The following is a 23,125-nucleotide window of genomic DNA, read 5'->3' on the forward strand; positions in this document are numbered from 1 at the left end:
GCTGAGGGATAACATGAAAATATTAAGCTTGAAATTTGTAATATGAATGCTACTAAATAAATAGCATTAAACTGAAGAAACTAGAAAGCGGAAGAATCCTAAGAAACATTCAATTTAGGGTAGTGCCCTAGCGGCCTGGCATCCAGGGGCCGCCATGTTGGACACTCAGAGTTCCAGCGATGCTGCCAGCCATTGCCGAAAACTGAATGACAGCTGTGCAGATGTTGGAAGTGCAGCCGGTGTTGTACCTCGGTGGGTCTGCAGCCATCGCAGAGCCAGACCATCTCAGAAAGGAGAGGATCGGCCGGCGCCGCGGCTCACTAGGCTAATCCTCCGCCTAGCGGTGCAGGCACACCGGGTTCTAGTCCCGGTCGGGGCGCCAGATTATGTCCCGGTTGCCCCTCTTCCAGGCCAGCCCTCTGCTGTGGCCCGGGAGTGCAGTGGAGGATGGCCCAGGTGCTTGGGCCCTGCACCCCATGGGAGACCAGGAAAAGCACCTGGCTCCTGGCTCCTGCCACCGGATCAGCACTGTGTGCCGGCCGCAGTGCGCTGGCCGCGGCAGCCATTGGAGGGTGAACCGACGGCAAAGGAAGACCTTTCTCTCTCTCTCTCTCTCTCACTGTCCACTCTGCCTATCAAAAAAAAAAAAAAAAAAGAAAGAAAGAAAGGAGAGGATCATGGCTGGCCTGACAGTGGACTTGGAAGAGCCCGACTTCAAGGAAGGGGTTGGGGTCGAGGGTCTGTTGAAGCTCTTCTTGCCAGCGCTACTAACCCGAAACCAACTTGCTCAACCACCTGGACCTGTGTGTGGCCTTTATCAGCCAGTCCGGCTTGGAGGGCCTTGCAGGGTTGGTGCACTGTCGTGCAGGAGTCAGTGGAAGTGCACTGTAGTGACAACTTTTTTGATGAAGACTGACAAGCTTAGCTTTGAAGAAGCCAATTAGAACATCCAGACCATCAAACTAGAGGCTAAGATGAACCGAGGATCTGAGTGGCAACTGAAATTATACCAGGCAATGGGATATGACGTGGATATCTGTAGTTCAATGTATAAGCAATATCCTTTACAAAAAGTTACAGAGAAGTACCTAGAACTGCAGTTTACCTCAAGAACTCTTTCCTGTTGACCCAACTACCATTTCACAAGGACTGAAAGATGAAGTCCTCTACAAGTGTAAAAAGAGCAGGTGATCCTCATTTCAAAGTGCTAGTGTTTTGGATCATAGCGAAGAAAGTGGACCTGTAGCCTTTGCCCACAAATAATGGCACCATCATTCATACTTGCCACAGGAACTCAATGTACATCTTGTTTCATTGTGTCTGTATAGTGGATGGAATCTGCTTTATTGGGAGTGATGGATGGGCAGCTTCTTTGTAAAAAACGCAGGGCCAAATTGGGTTCTTTCAATTTGTATGGTGAACAGTGCTCATGTGGAAGATGGATAACACCTGCTTTTCAAATACAGAAGAACAGAGTAGATGAAAAAAAAAAATGCTTCCATTTATGGTATCACAAACAAGAACAATATGAACTAGTGACACTTGCTGGTTTGGAAGGAAAATTGCTGAAGATATGTGCTGCTGAAATTAGTAATTTGAGTCACTCTTGGGAGGTTGTCTAGTTTGTAGGCCATCAATATTTCACTTGCATTGTGAAAGGGAAAAGTTTCATGATGTAACCTGGAAACTGCCCTGTTATTAGTTTACTACATGATATAAGTAGAATACAAAGTAATCAACATCTCGTATGATACAAATACTTCATTTGTTTCATGTTTTTAAAAGTCCTGATTTATTCGTATAATTTGAAAGTCAGAAGGATACAAAAAGACAAAGATCCGCCATCTGTTGGTTTACTCTCAAGAAGCATGTAACATCTGGAACTGGTCAGGTTGAAACCAAGAGCAAGAAACTCAATCCATGTCTCCCACATGAGCGGCAGTGACCTACCTACTGGAGCCATACCTGCTGCTTAACCTGCATTTGGATGAAGGTGGATTAGGAAGTGGAGCTAGGACTTGAACTCAGGCACTCTGATATGGGATGTGGAGGGTCTCATGTGGCATCTTAACCACTACGCCAAATGCTGCCCCTAAATTGAATCTTTAAAGTTTTCAATGAGTTTATTGGAGTACCCTCATGTTTTGAAATTTTTATTTCTCTCTTTTAAGGGACATTAGTAAGCCTATTTATGTCTACATTTTTCTTGGAAATGTAAAAGAAGGGTCATTATTAAAACACTGATTAGAATATATTTTTCCTGTAACTGTTCAGAAATTCCAATTAACTACAGATATTTTTTTTTTAATTTATTTATTTGAAAGGCAGAGTTACAGAGCAAAAGATAGAGATCTTTCATCTGCTGGCTCATTCTTTTACTGCCTGTAACAGCTGAGGGCGGGCCAGCCTAAAGCTAGGAACCTAAAATCCAGTTGTGTCTCCTACAAGTATAGGAGGGACTCAAGTACTTGAACTAGCACCTGCTGTCTCTCAGGATATACATTAGCAGGAAACTGGAATTGGAAGCATGCTGGGATTCATCCAGGCATTATATGGGATGCACAGCTTAACCTACTATGCCACAATGCCCACTCCAATATTTTATCTACATTTTTAGAAAAATGTGTTTGAGATACCTCCTAAATCAATCTACCTAGAGAACTATTGTAATGTTAGGTATGCTTCTCATAATGAAGAGTAATGTTGAGTTATATGTCCATTACTCTTTTAGTCTAAGGCATTTGAATATTTGAAAAGGTAATAAATCCAGATCAACTCTTTAACCTAATCTCTGGAAACTAGAATTTATTTTACTCACAATTAATAGGTCAAGTTGAACCTAATTTGGTATTTTGAACATGCACATGAAATCTGAATTAGCTAATAAAGAGGAATATGTGTCTGTGTATAATAAATACCAAAAAGGTTTAATTTTCAAATGGGAAAAAGGTGTAAACAATGAACTTCTTAATATCTTTGCATAGTTGCTAGCCCTATGGTATAGAGCCTCTGCCTGTAGCCCTGGCATCCTGGCTGCTCTACTTCTGATTTAGCTCCTTGTTGATGTGTCTGGAAAAGCAGCAGAAGATGGTTCAGGTCCTTGCACCCCTGAACCCACATGGGACATCCGGATGTAGCTTTTGCCTCCTGGCTTTGTCCTGACCCAGCCCTGGCCATTGTGGCTATTTGGGGGAGTGGATCAGTGAATGGAATCTCTCTCTCTCTCTCTCTCTCTCTCTCTCTCTCTCTCTTTGCCTCTCCCTCTCTGTAACTTTTTTAGATGAATAAATAAATGATTAAGAAAGAAATATTCCATTTATTAAAGTCTTATTTAGTCATTTGGACTGCTACAATTGAAGGACATGGATTGGGTAGCTTCAACAATAAAAATCTATTTCTCCCAGATTTGGGGGTTGGAAGTCTGAACTTCAGTTGTCAACATTGTTGAAATTTTGTCAACATTGTTGAAATTTTCCTGAGAATTTGCTTATAGTGGTCTTCATTTGCTAATCATCGTGAGACAGAAATATTGAATGCTTGTATATATCTTTATCCCTTTATAGGGGCACTAACCCAATTCAGAAGAGCTCCGCATTTACAACCTAATTATCTAATCTCGCAAGGCCCCACCTACAAATACCTTCACACTGAGGATTTAACTTCAACTTGTCAATGTTGTAAAAACACAAATTTTCAGTCCATGGAAATTTCTTTTGCAGGTAATATTGTCATCTTGACTTTTTAAATCAATAATCTTATTAATTTAATCAATTAATCTTGACTTATGAATCAATAATAAAGACCCTTCCAACAAAGAAAGGCCCACTGTCACTGTGTACTTGTTCCTCATGTAGGACCTCCATCCTGAATGTGCTGTATTATGAGAATTAATGGTAAAACTAGTCTTCAAACAGTACTTTATACTTTGTGTGTCTGTGTGGGTGCAAATTGTTGAAATTGTTATTTAGTGTAGAGTTGTTCTTCTATATATAAAAATAATTAAAAATTAATCTTAATGAAGAATGCAGTGGGAGAGGGAGTAGGAGATAGGGTGATTTATTGGTAGGAGGGTTTTTATGGGGGGAAGACTGCTATAATCCAAAAGTTGTACTTTCAAAATTTTTATTTATTAAAAAAAGTTTTCAATAAAAATTATTTACTTATTTATTTATTTGAAAGGCAGACTGACACACAGAGTGGGAGAGATACAGCCAAAGAGATATCTTCCATCCTCTAGCTGTCCCTGTAAATGGTTGTAGAAGCCAGGTCTGAAAACAGGAGCTGGGAGCTTCACTCTGGCCTTCCACACGGTTGGAAGGGATAAAAGTACTTGAGTGGTTATCCATTACCTTCCCAGGTACATTAACAGGAAGCTGTATTGGAAGCAGAATAACCAGGGCTTGGACTGGCACTCTGATTGAGATTCTGGTCTCTCAAGCAGTTGATTAAATCATTGCATCACAAGTTGACCGCAGAGAGAAAAGTTTTGAGGAGTACAGAGAAGCTTTAGAGAAGAAATTTAGTAGAGGAAGAGTTACTAATTTGGAAAAACATATTTCAGTTAAAGCTTGGAGTCAAAATAAAGTTGAAGACCATGAATTTATTATAATTCCATTGTACAGTTTTAAGTTTTTTCTTTAATGATTAAGCAAAGATATGACAAATAGAACTAAGGCAAAACAATGAAGAAATGCTGTTCTTCAGCAAATAGTACTAGAACAACTGGATATCCACATGCAAAAACAAATTAGTTCAGACCCTGTACCTTCAAAACATTTAACTCAAAATGTTTAGAGACTGGGCACAATCCCTGAAAGAAATAATTGGTTTTTAGAAACTTATAAGAAACACATAAAACTATAAAATTTTAAAAGGTAGCAAAGGAGAAAATCTTGGATATTTGAGTCTGGTAATGACTTTTTAGATCCATCAACAAAGGCATAATCCCTTAAAGATATAATTGGTTTTAATGAACTTAATCACAATTAAAACTGCTCTATCAGAGGGAATATCAAAAGAATGAGAAGAGAAGCTTATAGGCTAGGAGCAAATATTAGGAGATACACATGATAAAGCATTTTTATTCAACTGATATGAATAACTTTTTAAAAATATTTAAATTATATGTTTCATGTATTTTATATGTATAGATTTAGGAAAATAATGACACTTCCTTTCCTCTCACCCATGCTCCAACATTTCTTCCTCTTCCCTATCCCATTTCCACTCCGAATTTTTACTAAGATTGACATTCAGTTTACTTAATCATCCAAAGGTTAACCCTACACTAAATAAAAGAGTTTAACAAATATTATGAAAAAAAAAACAGAAAAGAAGTGCTATAAACCATCATCAAATCTCAAAATGTCCATTACACTCCAATACATTACATTTTATGTACTCTATTAGTTACCTTGATAAGGGAAACCATATGATATCTTTCTTTTTGGAACTGTCTTATTTCACCATGTATGACAGTTTCCAGCTGCATCCATTTTATTGCAAAAATTAAGGTTTCAATTTTTTTTTACAGCTGATTAGTACTTCATAGTGTATATATACCATAATTTCTTTATCCATTCTTTAGTTGATGTACATCCAGGTTGATTCCATGTCTTAGCTATTGTGAATTGAGCTGCAGTAAACATGGGGATACACATCACTCTTTCATATCCTAATTTCTTTTTGTTTTTGTAAATTCCCAGGAGTGGGATGACTGGATCATATTGTAGGTCTGTTTTCAGATTTCTAGGGTATACTCTCTTCCACAGTGGCTGCAGCAGTTTACATTGCCACCAACAGTGGACTAGGGCACCTTTTTCCCCACATAATTGCCAGCATTTGTTGTTTGTTGATGTCTGTATGAAAGCCATTCTAACTGGGGTGAGTTGAAACCTCAATATATTTTTGCATTGCATTTTCCTGATGGCAAGTGATCCTAAACATTTTCTCAAGTGTTTGTTGGTTATTTGAATTTCCTTTTGAAAAATGCCTGTTCAAGTTCTTTCCCTGTTATTAACTGGGTTGTCCGTTTTGTCGTTGAATTTATGGAGCTCTTTATAGATTCTTGATATTAGCCCTTTATCAGTTGCATAGTTTGCAACTATTTTCTCCCATTCCTCTTCACCTTGCTGGGTGTTTCTCAACTTGATGCAACCCCTTTTGTCAAATTTAGCTTTGATTGCTCTAAGAATTGATTTTAGCCCCTTTGCCAAAAATAAGTTGGTTTAGATGCTTTGTTTGAATTTCTGGAGTTTCTATTCTATTACATTTATCTACATGTTTTTGGTACCATTACCTGTCTATTTTGATTATAACTACCCTGAAGTACATCTTGAAATCTAGTATTGTGATGCCTCCAGCTTTGTTTTTGTTGTATAACAATCACTTTAGCCACTGGGTCTTGCATTTTCCCTTAAGAATTTTAGCATTATTTTTTTTAACAGCAAATTTACTTTTATTAATTTTATTACGAAAGTATGTACATACAATATGAGTGGACATGGGTGTCTCAGTTTAACGAGAAATATTTTGGTCTGTGGTCATTAAGTAGCTTTTGAATATTTTAAGTACACAGGACGCTTAAGAGGAGAAAAATCTCCACTTGCACTAGTACCTGGTTTCCTTTTACTGAGTACATTATGTCTGGTTTAAACAAAACAAAAAGAAACAAAAATATATATACATCAAAAGACAAAAAGCATGGTTTGAGACAACAGAGTAAACATCAGATTTAGACTGAGCTACAAGGGAGATGTTAGAATTACCAAATTGGAGGTGGGAAGGGGGCTGGCACTGTGCCACAGCAGGTTAAAGCCCTAGCCTGCAGTGCCAGCATCCTACATGGGCGCCAGCTCGAGTCCTGCCGCTCCACTTCCCATCCAGTTCCCTGCTAATGTGCCTAGGAAAGGAGTGTAAGATGGCCCAAGTCCTTGGGCCCCTGCACATAAGTGGGAGACCCAGAAGAATCTCCCGGCTCCTGGCCCAGGGTCAGCTCAGCTCCGGCCACTGTAGCCACCCGAAGAGTGAACCAGCGGGTGGAAGACCCCCCTCCCCCTCTTTTTTTTTTTAAGTGTAATTTATTTTTATTTTATTTTTTTGACAGGCAGAGTGGACAGTGAGAGAGAGACAGAGAGAAAGGTCTTCCTTTGCCGTTGGTTCACCCTCCAGTGGCCGCCACGGCCAGCGCGCTGTGGCCAGCGCACCGCGCTGATCTGATGGCAGGAACCAGATACTTATCCTGGTCTCCCATGGGGTGCAGGGCCCAACGACTTGGGCCATACTCCACTGCACTCCTGGGCCACAGCAGAGAGCTGGCCTGGAAGAGGGGCAACCGGGACAGAATCCAGCGCCCCGACCAGGACTAGAACCCGGTGTGCCGGCGCCGCAAGGCAGAGGATTAGCCTAGTGAGCCACGGCACCGGCCAACCCCTCTCTTTTTCTGTCTCTACTTCTCTCTGTAACTCTGTCTAAAAATATATAAAAAAAAAATTAATTCTTAACTGGGAATGTTTTTTAAAAATAGTTACTATTTATTTTTTGAAAGGCAGAGCCACAGAGAGGCAGAAGAAGAGAGAGGTCTTTCATCCGCTAGCCCACTCCCCAAATGGCCACAGTGGCCAGAGCTGAGCCCATCCAAAGCCAGGAGCCAGGAGCTTCCTCCAGGCCCCCCACGCAGGTGCAGGGGCCCAAAGACCCCAGCCATCCTCCTGTACTTTCCCAGGTCAAGCAGAGAGCTAGATTGGAAGTAGAGCAACAGGGACTAGAACTGGCGCACATATGGGATGCCGGCACCGCAGGAGGAGGCTTTACCCACTATGCCACAGTGCCAGCCTCTACACTGGGAATTTAAGACAATTTTGATTCATGTGCCAGGGGCTCTGATGGGAAAAGCAGACAACATGAAAGAAGGCACCAGTAACACAAGTAAATGAAAACTCAAAAACAGAAGCTCATATTGTGGTGGTGTAGTAGGTAAGCTTCTACTTGAGATGCCTCAATCTCAAAGCAGAGTGCCTAGATCAAGTTCTAGCTCCACTTTCAATACATCTTTGTGCTAATGTGCTTCCTAGGACGCAGCAAGTGGTGACTCAAGTACTTGGGTTCCTGCCACTCATATGGGAAACTCAGAGGGATTTCCTCGCTCCTTGTTTTGTCCTGACCTTTCCCCATCTGTTGCAAGCATTTGAGAGAGTGAACCAGCTGATGGAAAAATCTCATCTATCTATCTCTGTCTCTTTCTGCATGTGTCACTCTGCCTTTCAAACAAATAAATAGAATTAAAGTCTTGCTCATTCACTGATCACTGTTAAAATAACAATATACATTTTAAAGAAACTCAAAAGGAAGAATGCCTTTCTCAAACTCATCAGTAAATTAGACAAGAACAGATTCAATGAGCTTGAAGATTTCCAGAGAAACCTCAAAAAACTGAAAAGCAAAAGTAAAATTTAAAAATTTAAAAAAAGTGATAGAACTGAATATGCAATTATTGTTAGACAATTACAAAAAGTTCTCATATCTAATGAGACTACCAGAAGGAACAAAAGAATATATTTGAAGAGAAAGGAGCAAAAGAAAATATTTGAAGCAGTAATGATTAAGGTTATATCCAAACTAATGACACATACAAAATGATAGATCCAGAAATCTCAGACACAGGGAACAGGGTAAGAAACAAAAAATCTATGCCTAGGCTTATGCTCAAACTTCAAAAAATCAAAGATAAAGAGAAAATCGAAGCTGGGAAAAAGAATGAAGGAACAAAGAAAAATTATATTAAAGTTTAGAAACAATACAAACCAGAAGCGAGGAGCAACATTTGAAAGAAAAAAAAAGGCTAAAAATTTGATAAAGACTGTAATCTAAAATATAGAAGGCCCCCTTAAAATTCAGTTTAAAAAACTGAATGTGCAGATCAAAAAAACATCCTAAAGACACACAGATAGATGGTAAGTATGCATATGAAAGCATTTAAATTTAAATGTGTGTCATGAGGGAATCTAAATTAAAGGTAGAGATAAGAGACCATACTGCATACCTATTAGAATGGGCAAAATCCAAAATTAATGACACCAAATGCTGGGAAGGGTGCGAAGCAGCAAGAACCCTCATTCATTGCAGGTAGAATTGCAAAATGCTACAACCACTTTAGAAGGCATTTTCTTACCAAGGCATACATGTACCATGTGATCCAGCAATCATGCTTCTTGGTATTTACCCAAATGAGTTCGAATCTTATGTGCCCTGCCAAAATATGTACATGAATGTTTACAGCAGCTTTATTCATGATTGCCAAAACTTGGAAGCAAGGTGTCCTCCAGCAGACGAGTGAATAGACTTTAGTACATCCAACAGTGGAATGTTACTTAGCACTAAAAAGAAATGAACTATCAAGTACATCAGAAAAACAAAGCATATTGCTATGTCAAAGCCAATCCGAAGAGCTACATGCTGCAGATTTCAAGTATATGACATTCTGGAAAAGGCAAAGCCATGAAATAGTGAAAAAAAAATAATCTATGGTTTATAGGAGGTAATGGGAAACAAAGGACAGCTAGGTGGAGCATAAGAGACTTTTAGAGCAGTGAAACTATTCTTTATTATAAGTGGGGGTCTTTAAAATTTCAAGAAAATATGTATTACAAAACAAACTATGCATGGACTTCAATGTTTTTGCACCACAATAAACGTATTTTTCTTCGGAAAATGTGAGAGGCACAGGGACAGAGAGAGTAGCTCCCATCCACTGGTTTACTCCACAAATGCCAGCAACAGCTGGGACTGAGCTGGGGCTGAAGCCAGGAACACAATTCAGGTCTCCAGCCAAACAGGTGGTAGGAACTCAGTGACTTGAGCCACCACCATTGCCTCCTAATGTTGATTTAGCAAAACGCTGGAGTCAGAAGAAGGAGCTGATCATTCCATGTACACTCCAATATGGGACTAAGTGACCTTAACCTGTGGGTCTAACTTATCATTTAACTTTATTTTTCCATGGACTTTTTGAAGTACTCCTGTATTGGACATGTTATTAAACATTTGTCAAAACCATAGAAGGTCCAAAACAAAGAATGAAATCTAATGCAAAAGTATGGACTTTAATCAACGTGCCCAAATTGACTCATAAATTGTAACAAATGTATCACACGAATGCAAGATGTTGAGAAAATCATGCGTGGTGGGGCTGGGGAGTGGGGCAAATATCTGGGAACTCTGTATTTTCCCCTGAAACTGTTCAAATATAGCAAGCATTCTAAAACAAAACAAAATCACATTCTACATAACAAAATACTTAGTAAGTCTGTACTTGAGGTATGAGGAGACGCTGAAGACGGTCAGAATTATTCAGATGCAAGCCAATCTGTTGTGGACTCCAACATATGGCCTTCCTGGTAGAGAGGGGGAGGTGGGACTTTCATAAACTTAGGTACCACTTTTTAGTGAAAAAGTGGCTTTTTTGTTAAATAGCGGGAAGGCAAAGAATTCTCCTTGTATCTGCTTCTTCTCAATTACTCTCAGATAAAAACAACACGAACACAGTTTAAGGTGGCATATTTTGGGGTGGCATATTCTGTTTTCTTACAGTGTGGTGTTTTTTTCTCCCCCACTGAAATTAATCTTCTCATCATCTTCTTATTCCTCTTAGTACATTCAGGGCATAACATGTTGTCTTCTAGTCCTGGGGATGGAAAAGTACAGGCTGGTAACAGGAAGAGAGAAATCATCCTCTTGGGAGTATCAGGTACCCAGGTGTGGCCTGCACGGAACTGCAGGCGAACCCAGCCCAGTACATCTGCGGGGAGAAGTCTGCCGTGAACTACACACCACCTGACACCAGAGGCTTCCTGCAAAAAGGCTTCAACTGAAGTAGGAATGGAAGACGAATTCACAGCCTTGGGCTGACTGACTCTTGCAGCAATTCTTGCCCAAGATGCCAATGTGGCTTCCTGAGCTGAAGTTATCACTTCAACTATATTAGTTTCTTCCTCTCCATTGCTCCTAGTACAACTGTCCTGAAGCCTTGCTCTATTAGTACTTTTTCTTGGACATGACTGCATTTTGGCTTCTCGTGGTGTGTCAGGAACATCCTGTATTTGTTCAGGATACGCATGTCTCTGGAGCCTCAGATACACTTCTATTTTCTGGCCATCTGTACTCAAATTAAGTTGTTGGCACCAGTTCCGCAAAGTGTTCCGAGACACCTTAGTAATTGGGGGCAAAATGGTTGGCAGGAGAAAAACTGCTTTTTTGCACTTAGGTTTTGGGGAAGCTTTGAATTGTTCATTTGCTTGTGGAAAGTCAACTTTATTGCTTTGCCAAGGCTTCTTAGATTTGATATCTGCAGGTTTGATATCTGCGGTTGAAGAAACACTTGGTTCCACTAGATGTTCTTTTTTAGGTTCCTCTACAACTGGAACCAATGTTAAAATCACATTGTCCTCATCTAATGCCTCCTTAAAGTAACTCATCTCGCTGCTGCTATAATGTGAGTCTCAGCATTGTTTTTTGTAGATGTGAGATGATCACCATTGATATTTTGATTGTGATCAAAGGGAATCTGTAAATTGTCTTAGGTTTTTGTTGTATAAGAATGTTTTAACTATTCCGGGTCTCTTGTGTTTTCCTATGAATTTTAGTATAATTTTTCCTAGATCTGATTAGAATGTTGTTGATATTTTGATTGGGATCACCTTGAATCTGTAAAGTGCTCTCAGTAGTATGGACATTTAATGATATTGATTCTTCCAATCCATGAACATGGAAGCTTTTTCCTTTTTTTTTTTTTTTTTTTTTTTTTGACAGGCAGAGTGGATAGTGAGAGAGAGAGACAGAGAGAAAGGTCTTCCTTTGCCGTTGGTTCACCCTCCAATGGCCACAGCGGCCGGCGCGCTGCGGCCAGCGCACCGCGCTGATCCGATGGCAGGAGCCAGGAGCCAGGTGCTTATCCTGGTCTCCCATGGGGTGCAGGGCCCAAGCACTTGGGCCATCTTCCACTGCACTCCCTGGCCACAGCAGAGAGCTGGCCTGGAAGAGGGGCAACCGGGACAGAATCCGGTGCCCCGACCGGGACTAGAACCTGGTGTGCCGGCGCCGCTAGGCGGAGGATTAGCCTAGTGAGCCACGGCGCCGGCTGCTTTTTCCATTTTTTAATGCCTTTTTCTGCTTCTTTCTTTAATGTTTTATACTTTTAATTGTAGAGATCTTTGACATCTTTAGTTAAATTTATTCCAATTTTGTGATTATTTTCGTAGCTATTGTGACTAGGATTGATCTTAAAAGCTCTTTCTCAGCTATGGCATTGTCTGGCTTTACAAAGGCTATTGACTTTTGTGTCTTAATTTTATATCATATTACTTTATCAAATTCATAAATTAGTTCTAATTGTCTTTCAGTGGATACTTTTGAATTCCCTATATATAAAATCATGTCATCTGCAAATAGGGATAGTTTGACTTCCTCCTTTCCAATTTGTATTCCTATGGTTTCTTTTCCTTGCCTAATGGCTCTGGCTAAAGCTTCCAGGACAATATCAAATGTCAATGATGACAGTGGGCATTCTCGTCTGGTTCAAGATCTTAGAGGGAATACTTTCAACTTTTCCCTATTCAATAAGATGCTGGCTGTGGGATTGCCATAAATTACTTTGATTTTGTTGAGGAATGTTCCAAAACTCAAAAATGAGAAAGGAAAACTTATGAAAATTAGGTGAAAGAACCAAACATGTACCTCACATAAGTATACATATTGCAAATAATCATATGAAAATATGTTCAGCATTGTATTCCTAAGAGAACAATTTAAAACAACAATGTACTATTGCTACATGCCTACTAAAATTTTGAAACACAGAACAGAAAATCATAGTGATAAAGAAGCAAAAGGAAATTCTTATTCTGGTGAGAATTAAAAATGCTAAGCTACTTTATATGACATTGAGCAATTTCTTAAACACATACTCTTACCATATGATCCTAAGAACTTACACTGGGCTGGCTCCGCAGCTAACTAGGCTAATCCTTCGCCTGCAGCGCCAGCAATCCAGGTTCTAGTTCCGGTTGGGGCACTTGTTCTGTCCTGGTTGCTCCTCTTCCAGTCCAGCTTTCTGCTGTGGCCTGAGAAAGCAGTGGATGATAGCCCGACTGCTTGGGCCCTGCACCCGCATGGGAGACCAGGAAAAAGCAACTGGCTCCTGGCTTCTGATTGGCGCTGCGCACTGGCCTTAGCGGCCATTTTGGGGGTGAACTAACGGAAGGAACTCCTTTCTCTCTCTCTCTCTCTCTCTCTTTCTCTCACTGTCTAACTCTGCCTGTCAAAAAACAAACAAACAAAAAAAGTACTTACGCCCACTCATGAACCTGAACATGGATGTTTATACAAATCTTTTTCATATTTGCAAAAATTGAGAAGCAACCAAGATGTCCTACAACTTAAATACAGGAATCAATGGAGCAAAAGTAAGGACTAAGAAGGAATGTGCTATTGAACTTTGGAAAGACAAGAAAAAAACTAAACGGCCTATTACCAAGTAAACATGACTTGTGTGAAAGGCTACAAATTGTATGTTTCTAATTATGCAAAATTAAGAAAAAGGCAAAACCATTGAGACTTGATATCAGCATTTCCTTAGGGCTAAAAGCAAAAGAATAGATTTTTGAGTCAGGACAACACTTCTGTGTGTTGCTACAGTGGTGGATATGTGTAAATATATATTTGTCAGAACTCATAGGAAGTATAATACTGACAGTCAACCCTAATGCCAACAACTGGATTTGGTGATAATGAAGAATCAATACAAATTCACTGATTATAATGCAGTTAGAATTCTGATGCAGAAAGGGAAATTGGGAGGTGGTTATTTAGAGACAAGGAATTTATGGAGACTACTTCCAACCAATTTAACTGTGAGTTTAAAACTGCTTTAGTAGTTTACTAGTGAAAGGTAACATGTTAACAATGAGGTCTCTAATTCCAATTCAAGTTAAGTTTTTTTTTCTTTTTTTTTTAAACTTATTTAATGAATATAAATTTCCAAAGTACAGAATATGGATTACAATGGCTTTCCCCCCATAACGTCCCTCCAACCTGCAACCCTCCCCTTTCCCACACCCTCTCCCCTTCCATTCACATCAAGATTCATTTTCAATTCTCTTTATATACAGAAGATAAGTTTAGCATACATTAAGTAAAGATTTCAACAGTTTGCTCCCACACAGAAACATAAAGTGAAAAATACTGTTTGAGTACTAGTTATAGCATTAAATCTCAATGTACAGCACACTAAGGACAAAGATCCTACATGAGGAGTAAGTGTACAGTGACTCCTGTTGTTGACTTTACAAATTGACACTCTTGTTTATAACATCAGTAATCAACCTAGGCTCTTGTCATGAGCTGCCAAGGCTATGGAAGCCCCCTGAGTTCACTGCCTCTGATAATTTTTAGACAAGGCCATGGTCAAAGTGGAAGTTCTCTCCTCCCTTCAGAGAAAGGTACCTCCTTCTTTGATGACCCGTTCTTTCCACTGGGATCTCACTCGCGGAGAGCTTTCATTTAGTTGTTTTTTTTTTTTTTTTTTTTTTTTTTTTTTTTTTTTTTTTTCCCAGAGTGTCTTGGCTTTCCATGCCTGAAATACTCTCATGGGCTTTTTAGCTGGATCCACATGCCTTAAGGGCTGATTCTTTTTTTTAAGATTTATTCATTTACTTGAAAGTTAGAGTTACAGAGAGAGAGAAGCAGAGGCAGAGAGAAAGAGAGGTCTTCCATCTGTTGGTTCACTCCCCAACCTGCCACAACAGCCAGAGCTGGGCCGATCTAAAGCCAGGAACCTGGAGCCTCTTCAGGTTCCCCCACGCAGTTGCAGGGGCCCAGGGACTTGGGCTATCTTCTACTGCTTTCCCAGGCCACAGCAGTGAGCTGGATCAGAAGTGAAGCAGCCAGGACTTGAACTGGTGCCCATATGGGATGCTGGCACTGCAAGCGGTGGCTTTACCTACTATGCCACAGCACCGACCCCATAAGTTAAGTGTTAAGTAATATGACCAATTACTATTTTGAACTATGAGTAGGATCTTATTGATTACTACAGAAAAAGATGGGAGTTAATTGAAACTATATCAAGTGAGTTGGGACACATGATTATCCATAAGTTGATATAAGCAAGTTACTAAATACATTCCTTTAGCATATAATCAGCTTTTAGTTGGGAGGTGTGTAACTTATTAATTATATGTTATAAGTGAAAATCAGCAAAAACCCATTAGCTCATATTTCTGTGATAGATGGAAAACTGAAACCTAAAGTAGTATCCTGTAGTATCACAAACAAGTTCTCAGTCAAGTTTGAACCTTATTTTACCACAGAAAATTGGGAACCATGAAAAAAAAATATGATATCTCTTCTCTACCGCAGCTGGATAACAGGACTCTGTGACTTTTTTAATTTAAAGAAAAGCTAGCAAACTATCAAGTATAATTTTTTCAATTTTTCTAATATGCAACTAATAGGAGGGGAATTATCATATCTAGTGTTTCGAAAGTACATTCAGAGTTCTAACAACATAATCTATTTTATTCGAATTTTTTGTATAATGTATAACACATAGCTTTAATAATAAAACTACAATTTAAATTTTAGTAAATTTAAATGCTAAAGTATATTAGAATATATTGTAGCATATAGAATTACTAAGATCTCATGATTTAAAGAAAATTTGGGGGAGAAATGTTTTTAAATATTGTACTGGTGATGCTCATATTCCCAAGTGAGTTTGCTATTTGCTGGATCTATCTTCTTACCATTATTTATTTAAAATAAGACTCCAAAATCTGGAGTAGTCTGCTTTCAGTGGAAATTTAACAAAATAACTTGATTAAGTCTGAAAAATAAGTTCAGGACTGTTAATATAGGATACAAATAAGAGAAAAAAAAAAGCTTAATATACTTTGTGCTTATTTGGGAACAAGTGAAATGAATAAATGATATAGGCTTCCAGGAAGAGTGAAACATATACAGTGCTGGTAGATGATAAGTTCAGGTTATTGGAAGCCAACATAAACAAACTGGAAACTACTGCTTGCAAGGTGCATTCATTTTAGTATTTTCTTGACAGTAATGTTTTGCATAAGAAATCCTAGCTTTTCCAAAAGGACTTGGAACCAATTCTAAAGTGACAATTGCTAAATATGTGAGCTATGAAAAAGCCACAACCTTCCCAAGTCTTAGCTCTCATATTTTCACAACAGTTGCTAATAATTCACATTTTTCATGAAGACAGGATATTTATGCGAAATTCAATTATGATGATTACTATTTTATTATGATTATTGCTACTCCGGATCCTTGAAAGATAGATGTCTGATATTTATTCAAATATAAGTGATCACATCATTCTCTCTGGTATATTTTAATTTAAAAATGCAAAACAACATACCAAGCAACAGTAGAATATTTGAAACACATTAAAGAAGTTAAAAGAGAAATAGAACTTTAACTGTTAACAGCATCATTAGAAATGGCAAAAGGGTTAGATGTGATTGAAGAGAGGTTGTATAGATGGAGCAGAAAATGAGCCAACATTAGCACACGCCAAAGCAGCAAAAGAAACGAAACAAAAAACCTAACAGCCATCATTGAAAGAAAGCATGTGTAATTGGCAGGGTTGATGAACACCTGAGGCATGAACATTTATTATTATTTTGTATGATACGGATAAGGGTTACTTACTAGCCTATATTCATCAGTATCATACTCCTAGAATTTAAAACATCATAATTCTAAACTTGGATTCTATTTAGAGTCTGATTTTGGGCATTCAGAAATGACTTTAAATTTAAATCGTACACTTAAGAACCCTGACTTTTCATTTAATCTTCAGATTTATTGTCACCTATCCTTGAAAGCACAAAGATTCAATGGATTCTAGAAGCATTAATGAATACTTGATTTATGGTTTAAAAATGTATAAACCCCATGTTTTTTATGAAAAATGATATTAAAGAATTGACCGAGCATCGAGTAATGGAGGATCCTAAAACAGATATAAATTTATAGAAAGTGTACAAAATTCTATTCTATTATGCAAATAATGAATAGGTAAAGAAACAAAATAAAATGAAAAAAATCAGTAGCTTCTTTGGTTCCCAGTAAACATTTAAGTAGTTAATACAATTGTGTTCTAATTTATAACATTAATTTAGAAGGGGATGATTTTTTTTTGGGGGGGGGACAGGCAGAGTGGACAGTGAGAGAGATAGACAAAAAGAAAGGTCTTCCTTTTGCCGTTGGTTCACCCCCCAATGTCCACTGCGGCCGGCGCAGCGCACTGATCCGAAGCCAGGAGCCAGGTGCTTCTCCTGGTCTCCCACGCGAGTGCAGTGCCCAAGGACTTGGGCCATCCTCCACTGCACTCCTGGGCCACAGCAGAGAGCTGGCCTGGAAGAGGAGTAACTGGGACAGAATCTGGCACCCCAACCTGGACTAGATCCCAGTGTGCCGGTGCTGCAGGCAGAGGATTAGCCTAGTACGCCGCGGCACCGGCCAAGAAGGCAATGATCTTATAACAATATTTATAATGTATGAGGCAATTATATTGTTATTCTAAAATGTCTTATTTTTTTCTTCTACTTTTTTTCATTCATGATTTTCTTACACAGGAGATATAAAATTTCAAGTTCTATTCTAAATGTTTTGGTGGGTTTCTAATAGCTGCGAATTTGGATTTCTAACATAGTCAACATTTGCTATCAGGACTAGATAATTTGCAGAAGAAACAGTAATTAAAGTTTCAAGGAATTTGCCATTATACAGCATTAAAACATTATTTTAGCCCATAAGTAAAAAATGTTTGATAACATAAATCATAAAAACTAATAGTCCCTAGAAAAGTGTAATATCTGTTTGCAAACGATATGAAAATAAATTAATTTTTTTTATTCATTTTCGTATCACCTCCTGTATAGTTTAGGTCTTGAAAATATGGGGATATATCAAGAGGGAAGAGATAATAAATGATATGACATAGTCTTTTATGATGATGACTTTTAATTGATAACATAAATTGCTGAATTAACAAGTGGTTTACTAATTGCTTTCCATCGTAAGAATAGAATCAAGAGGCCTGGAATACAAATTGTTTCATAATTTAAAAAAGTAAAGTCTAATAATTTACTTTTGTCAGTCATGATTTTTCTAGAAGGATGGAACCAGTTTACAGTTAATGATCTGCATCAGAACTGTAATAGCCACAGCTGTCATGATGTTAGTAAACACTGAACCTGTCTTCTATTTTACATTTTTTTAGTTTTTTTAACACAATATAGTGTAAACATCCTAAAAAAGGAAGGAGGGAAATTTCCTTGAAAGAGGAAAATTTTTGAGAATAGACTTTCCTTTAGAAAGTTTCTTCATGCCTTTAAATATGATGGGAACAATTATTTTAAACTTTTATTTGAATATTTGAATTTTTTTTCTTACAGGTATATAAAATCTTACCATTTATATTTCATATGTCTTAATTTATGACATTTTCACTTCTCTTTTCTTGCATGGCTTTGAATTGAATATGGTATTTAATTTTTTATGATTTATTTATTTTAAAGTCAGAGTTATGCAGAGATAAGGGGAAACAGAGGAGAAGAAAAATCTTCCCTCAGCTGGTTCACTCCCCAGATGGCCACAATGATCCGGGCTGAGCCAAGCCAAAGCCAGGAACCAGGAGTTTCATCTATATGGCCTGAACACTGGGGACATTTTCTGCTGCTTTTCCCAGGCCATTAGCAGGATGCTAGATCCTAAGTGGAGCTGCTAGGGCACAAACCAGTGACCATATTGGATGCCAGATTTGCACAAGGCAGCTTTTACCCACTAAACCACAACACTGACTTCCTATTTAAATTTTTTTATTTATTATTTCTATTTAAAGGAAGAGATCCATAGAGTAACAGTCAGAGACAGACACAGATACATAGATCTTCCACCTATTGCTTCACTCTCCATATTCCTCAAACAGATGAGGCTGGGCCAGGTTAGGTAATCACAGGAAGCTAGAATTAGAAACAGAGCCATGATTCAAACCTATGCCTTCTAATATAGGAGTTAGGCATTCCAACTGGTATCTTAACCACTGCATCAAATGCCTTTCACTGATTATATCATTTGTTAAATCCTAATGTCTCCAGTCTGTGTTTTAATAAAATTAATTTTATTCAATTAAACTTGAAACCATCTCATTATGTGTAGTAAACATAAACTCTGGATTCAAGAATTATCTGTAAAATGAAATTAAGCACTCCAAATTTAGTCAACGGATCTCAAGAATTTGTATAGTGTTGGCTATCTTACATTTTCACCCTCGAATTTTATGTATTTTTATGTTTTAAGGCAATTTATACTCACATTTATCATTTTACTATAATTTTACTCATTTTATTTCTTAAGATTTCTTCCTGTACCTAATACCTTCTTTCTAAGACTATGTTTCTTCTTCCTAATGAATATTTTCAGTACTTCTTTTAGAAAGTGATGCGAATTTTCCATTTGTATCCCACTCAGATTCACAAAAAACTCCGCAAAATTACTTGTTTGTTGCTTTTACAATAATATACCACCGTCTTTCCAGTTCTGTTGTTAAATTCTGAAAAGTCTTACTAAACTCATCATCATGTAGGTTATATGCTTTTATTCTCATTTATTTTCAATGTCCCTCCTCCCCCTCGTTGGCCTCTGTTATGATGTACATAATTATGTGGTTTTTGCTTGAAATAAATCGTACTTCCTGAGTCTAAGATTGCCTGTCTTAAACAGTTGTATAATTATCAGTCATTTTCAGTCATTATCTGTTTCCACATTGCCTCTTCCTTTAGATGTGTTTAATTATGTCAGTCCATTTTTCATGTGTCTTGCAGAACTAGTCCATTTTTTCACTCATATAACAAGATACCTGAGGCTGGATACTTTAGAATAAAAAGAGGTTTATTTAGCTTACAGCACTGAGGATTCATGGGTTGATTTGGCTTCGGTGAGGATCTTATGGTGGATGGTGTATCAAGAAAAGAGATCATGTGGGAGGAAGAAATAATTTTTTGAAATTGGAATACAGAGGGCAATTGGTGTCACATAATGCCTTCTGAGGTCTAAACCCTAACCAATCTAGGCACCTCTCAGTGGACCTTTCTTCTTTAGGGTCCCACCTCCTAAAATCGTCACAGTCAAGTCTCAACTTCCAACACATAAATCCCTGAGAGACACACTTAAGCCATATCCAAACCATAGGACTCATTAACCTTCCAATTTCTGCTTTTTTGTCTTCATTGGACAAATTCCTGATCATTGGTATATATATTTGTTTAAGATCACAAGTTTTTTGTCATCAATATCTATTCTAATATTTAATTCATCAATTGTAATTTTCACTATCATTCTTATATATTTTATATTTAACATTTGATCTAGACCCATTTTAGTACTCTGATAATATTTGATGTACTCTTTTAGTTAAAATTTTTCAGATATCTATTTTTCAGTGCATATCGGATTACCCCAGTGTCTGATGCTTTGCAGGAGGGGTTTAGCTTGTTATTTTTGCTGATTATGACTCTTGGCAAGTTACGTCCTCATATTTTTCTTATATTTTCAGTTTGGGGTTTGAACTTGTGTTTAAATGAACAAAAATTAGCATAACTAATTAATAAATGCTCTATTTGAGAATTATTTTTTAAAAAACATTATCTAGTTTCCAATACTTTAAATCAAAATGTTTTTATGGCTTCCCAGATAATGTCAATTATAACAGTAAACATCAATAATGCCAATCCTAAAGTTAGACATTCCTATTGAGAACATTTTCCCTCAAAAATAATTAAAGTCTAGATTAAAAGTTAATTCATGCCTTTTTCCTATTCTTAACCTACTGTTTTTCTGATGGTGTAGTGATTTGGTGTCAGAATTACACACTTTTCCAGTGTGTTTTCAACTACTTTTACATTGTCTGAGAAATAAAAATATTTGATCCTTAGTATTTTTTTTTTATTTGACAGGTAGAGTTATAGACAGAGAGAGAGAGAGAGGAAGGTCTTCCTTCAATTGGTGAACCCCCCAAATGGCCACTACGGCTGGCGCTGTGCCAATCCGAAGCCAGGAGCCAGGTGCCTCTTCCTGGTCTCCTATGCGGGTGCAGGGCCCAAGCACTTGGACCATCCTCCACTGCCACAATAGAGAGCTGGACTGGAAGAGGAGTAACCGGGACTAGAACCAGCCCCCATATGGGATGCCAGCACCACAGGCAGAGGATTAAACAAGTGAGCCACTGCGCCAGCCCAGTCCTTAGTATTTAACAATACTATACCATACAAGTGTAATTAAATATTCTCAGGGCTTCCTTAATTAAGATCCAGCTCTCCCTACTAATGTAACACTTCCTCAGTTTGTTGGTATCATTATGTTTCATTTTAACATAATTGTACATTGAAAAGTTATCATTATTGGGGGCCAGTGTTGTGGAATAGCTGGTTAAACTGCAACTCACAATGCTGACATCCCACGTGTACACCAGTTCGTATCCCAGCTGTTCCACTTCTGATCTAGCTCCCTACTGTTGTCCTGCGAGGATCACTGGAAGATGGATTCGGTGTTTGGGTCCGTGTTACCTACTTGGGAGATCCAGATGAAGCTCCTGAAACCTGGCTTCAACCTGGCACAAATTTTTCTGTCTCTCACTCTCTCTGTAACACTGACATTCAAAATAAATCGATTAGGGTGAGAGATCTTCTATCTACTGATTTATTGCCCAAACGGCCACAATGGTCATGGCTGGCCAAAGGTAAAGCCAGGAGCTTTCTCTGGGTCTCTCATGTGGGTGACGGGGTCCAAGCACCTGGACCATCTTCCACTGCATTCCCAGGTGCAGTAGCAAGGAGCTGGATTAGAAGTGGAGCAGCTGGGACTCCAACCAACACTGCAGACGGGGACTTGACCTTCTAGGCCATAGCACTATCTCAGATAAACCCTTTTATAAAAGTTACCATTATACACATTTTGTGTTTCTGTTTGCATATGTGTGTGTGTGTGCGTGTTTATGTGTGTTTGTAGATGTGTGTGTTTGAGGAGATTGGTGGCTTTCATATACCGAATCAATAATAATAAATGATCGTGAAGAATTTTAAAGTAGAATTTAAAATTAAAAATTCTTCATTTAAAAATGACAAAAAGAGATAATAAGCAAAGACAAACTTCAAAAGAAATGTATAAGATTGCTCATTAAAGCTTCCATAATAGTTCACTGTAGAAACTTCTGACAACACGGAATTAACTGCTCACAAAGAATAGAAAAGTAGCTATACTGAATGTAGATAATTGTGCAATGATGTATTTCAGCTCACACCTCCCGCTATACCCTGCATTCCCAGGATACTTCCGAGTGAAAACTGATCATACAAAAGACTAAATATTGAAAAAGAAGTAAGGATTGTTTTTAGTATAAGCCAAAATTATTAGAGAGACTAATGAATCAGGTTCACATAAACTCTAATAATGCACACAAAATCTGAATAGAAGTGGTAAATTAAAGAGCTCAATAATAAGAGATATTTTGTATAAAAATTAATCCCAGCTCAGAGTGTCAAAAAGAGTTCCCTAAGAAAGTCTTACTTAATCCAAGAACTGACAGACAAGGAAGAATTACGCAGGCAAAATGCAGAATATTCTAAGTGTAAATACCAGCGCTGAAAGTTGACCTGAGGGACTGATACTGTGGTGCTCCAGGTAGTCCTGGACAATGACCATGAGAGGGACCTCCCAGCGCAGTAGTGCCTTCAGGTCCTCCTCCAGGCGTGGGATCTGCCTCGGGGCTTCAGGAACCACAGGACCACAGCCTGTTCTTGAACTAGGTGACGTGTCCGGAATGTTGTCCATGGAGTGCCTCTGATATGGGGTCACAAATGCACAAACGCACAAGAGTGTTTCTGGTGCAGTGGCATCTTATCCCGGTGCAGGGGCAGGGTCACAACCACCTTCTGGCTGCCCCTGGGGTAGACTTCAGTGAGAGGCTCAGCTCCAGAGGGTCCTGTTTGTTCCAGAAGGTCAGAAATTGTGCCTGGACTCCGGATCCTGCCTGTCCCCTCCCCAGTGT

General features: G+C 38.5%; 2 pseudogenes; one reads left to right on the forward strand and one right to left on the reverse strand.

Moving 5' to 3' along the window:
• The first annotated feature begins 206 nt into the window (after positions 1 to 206).
• Positions 207 to 1,446, forward strand: LOC100347406 (dual specificity protein phosphatase 12 pseudogene; annotated as a pseudogene).
• Positions 1,447 to 10,071: 8,625 nt separating this feature from the next.
• On the reverse strand, positions 10,072 to 22,908 carry LOC100347151 (developmental pluripotency-associated protein 2 pseudogene; annotated as a pseudogene).
• Between the last annotated feature and the right edge of the window lie 217 nt (positions 22,909 to 23,125).

Source organism: Oryctolagus cuniculus, chromosome 9 (assembly GCF_964237555.1).
Source record: "Oryctolagus cuniculus chromosome 9, mOryCun1.1, whole genome shotgun sequence".
Classification (NCBI taxonomy): domain Eukaryota; kingdom Metazoa; phylum Chordata; class Mammalia; order Lagomorpha; family Leporidae; genus Oryctolagus; species Oryctolagus cuniculus.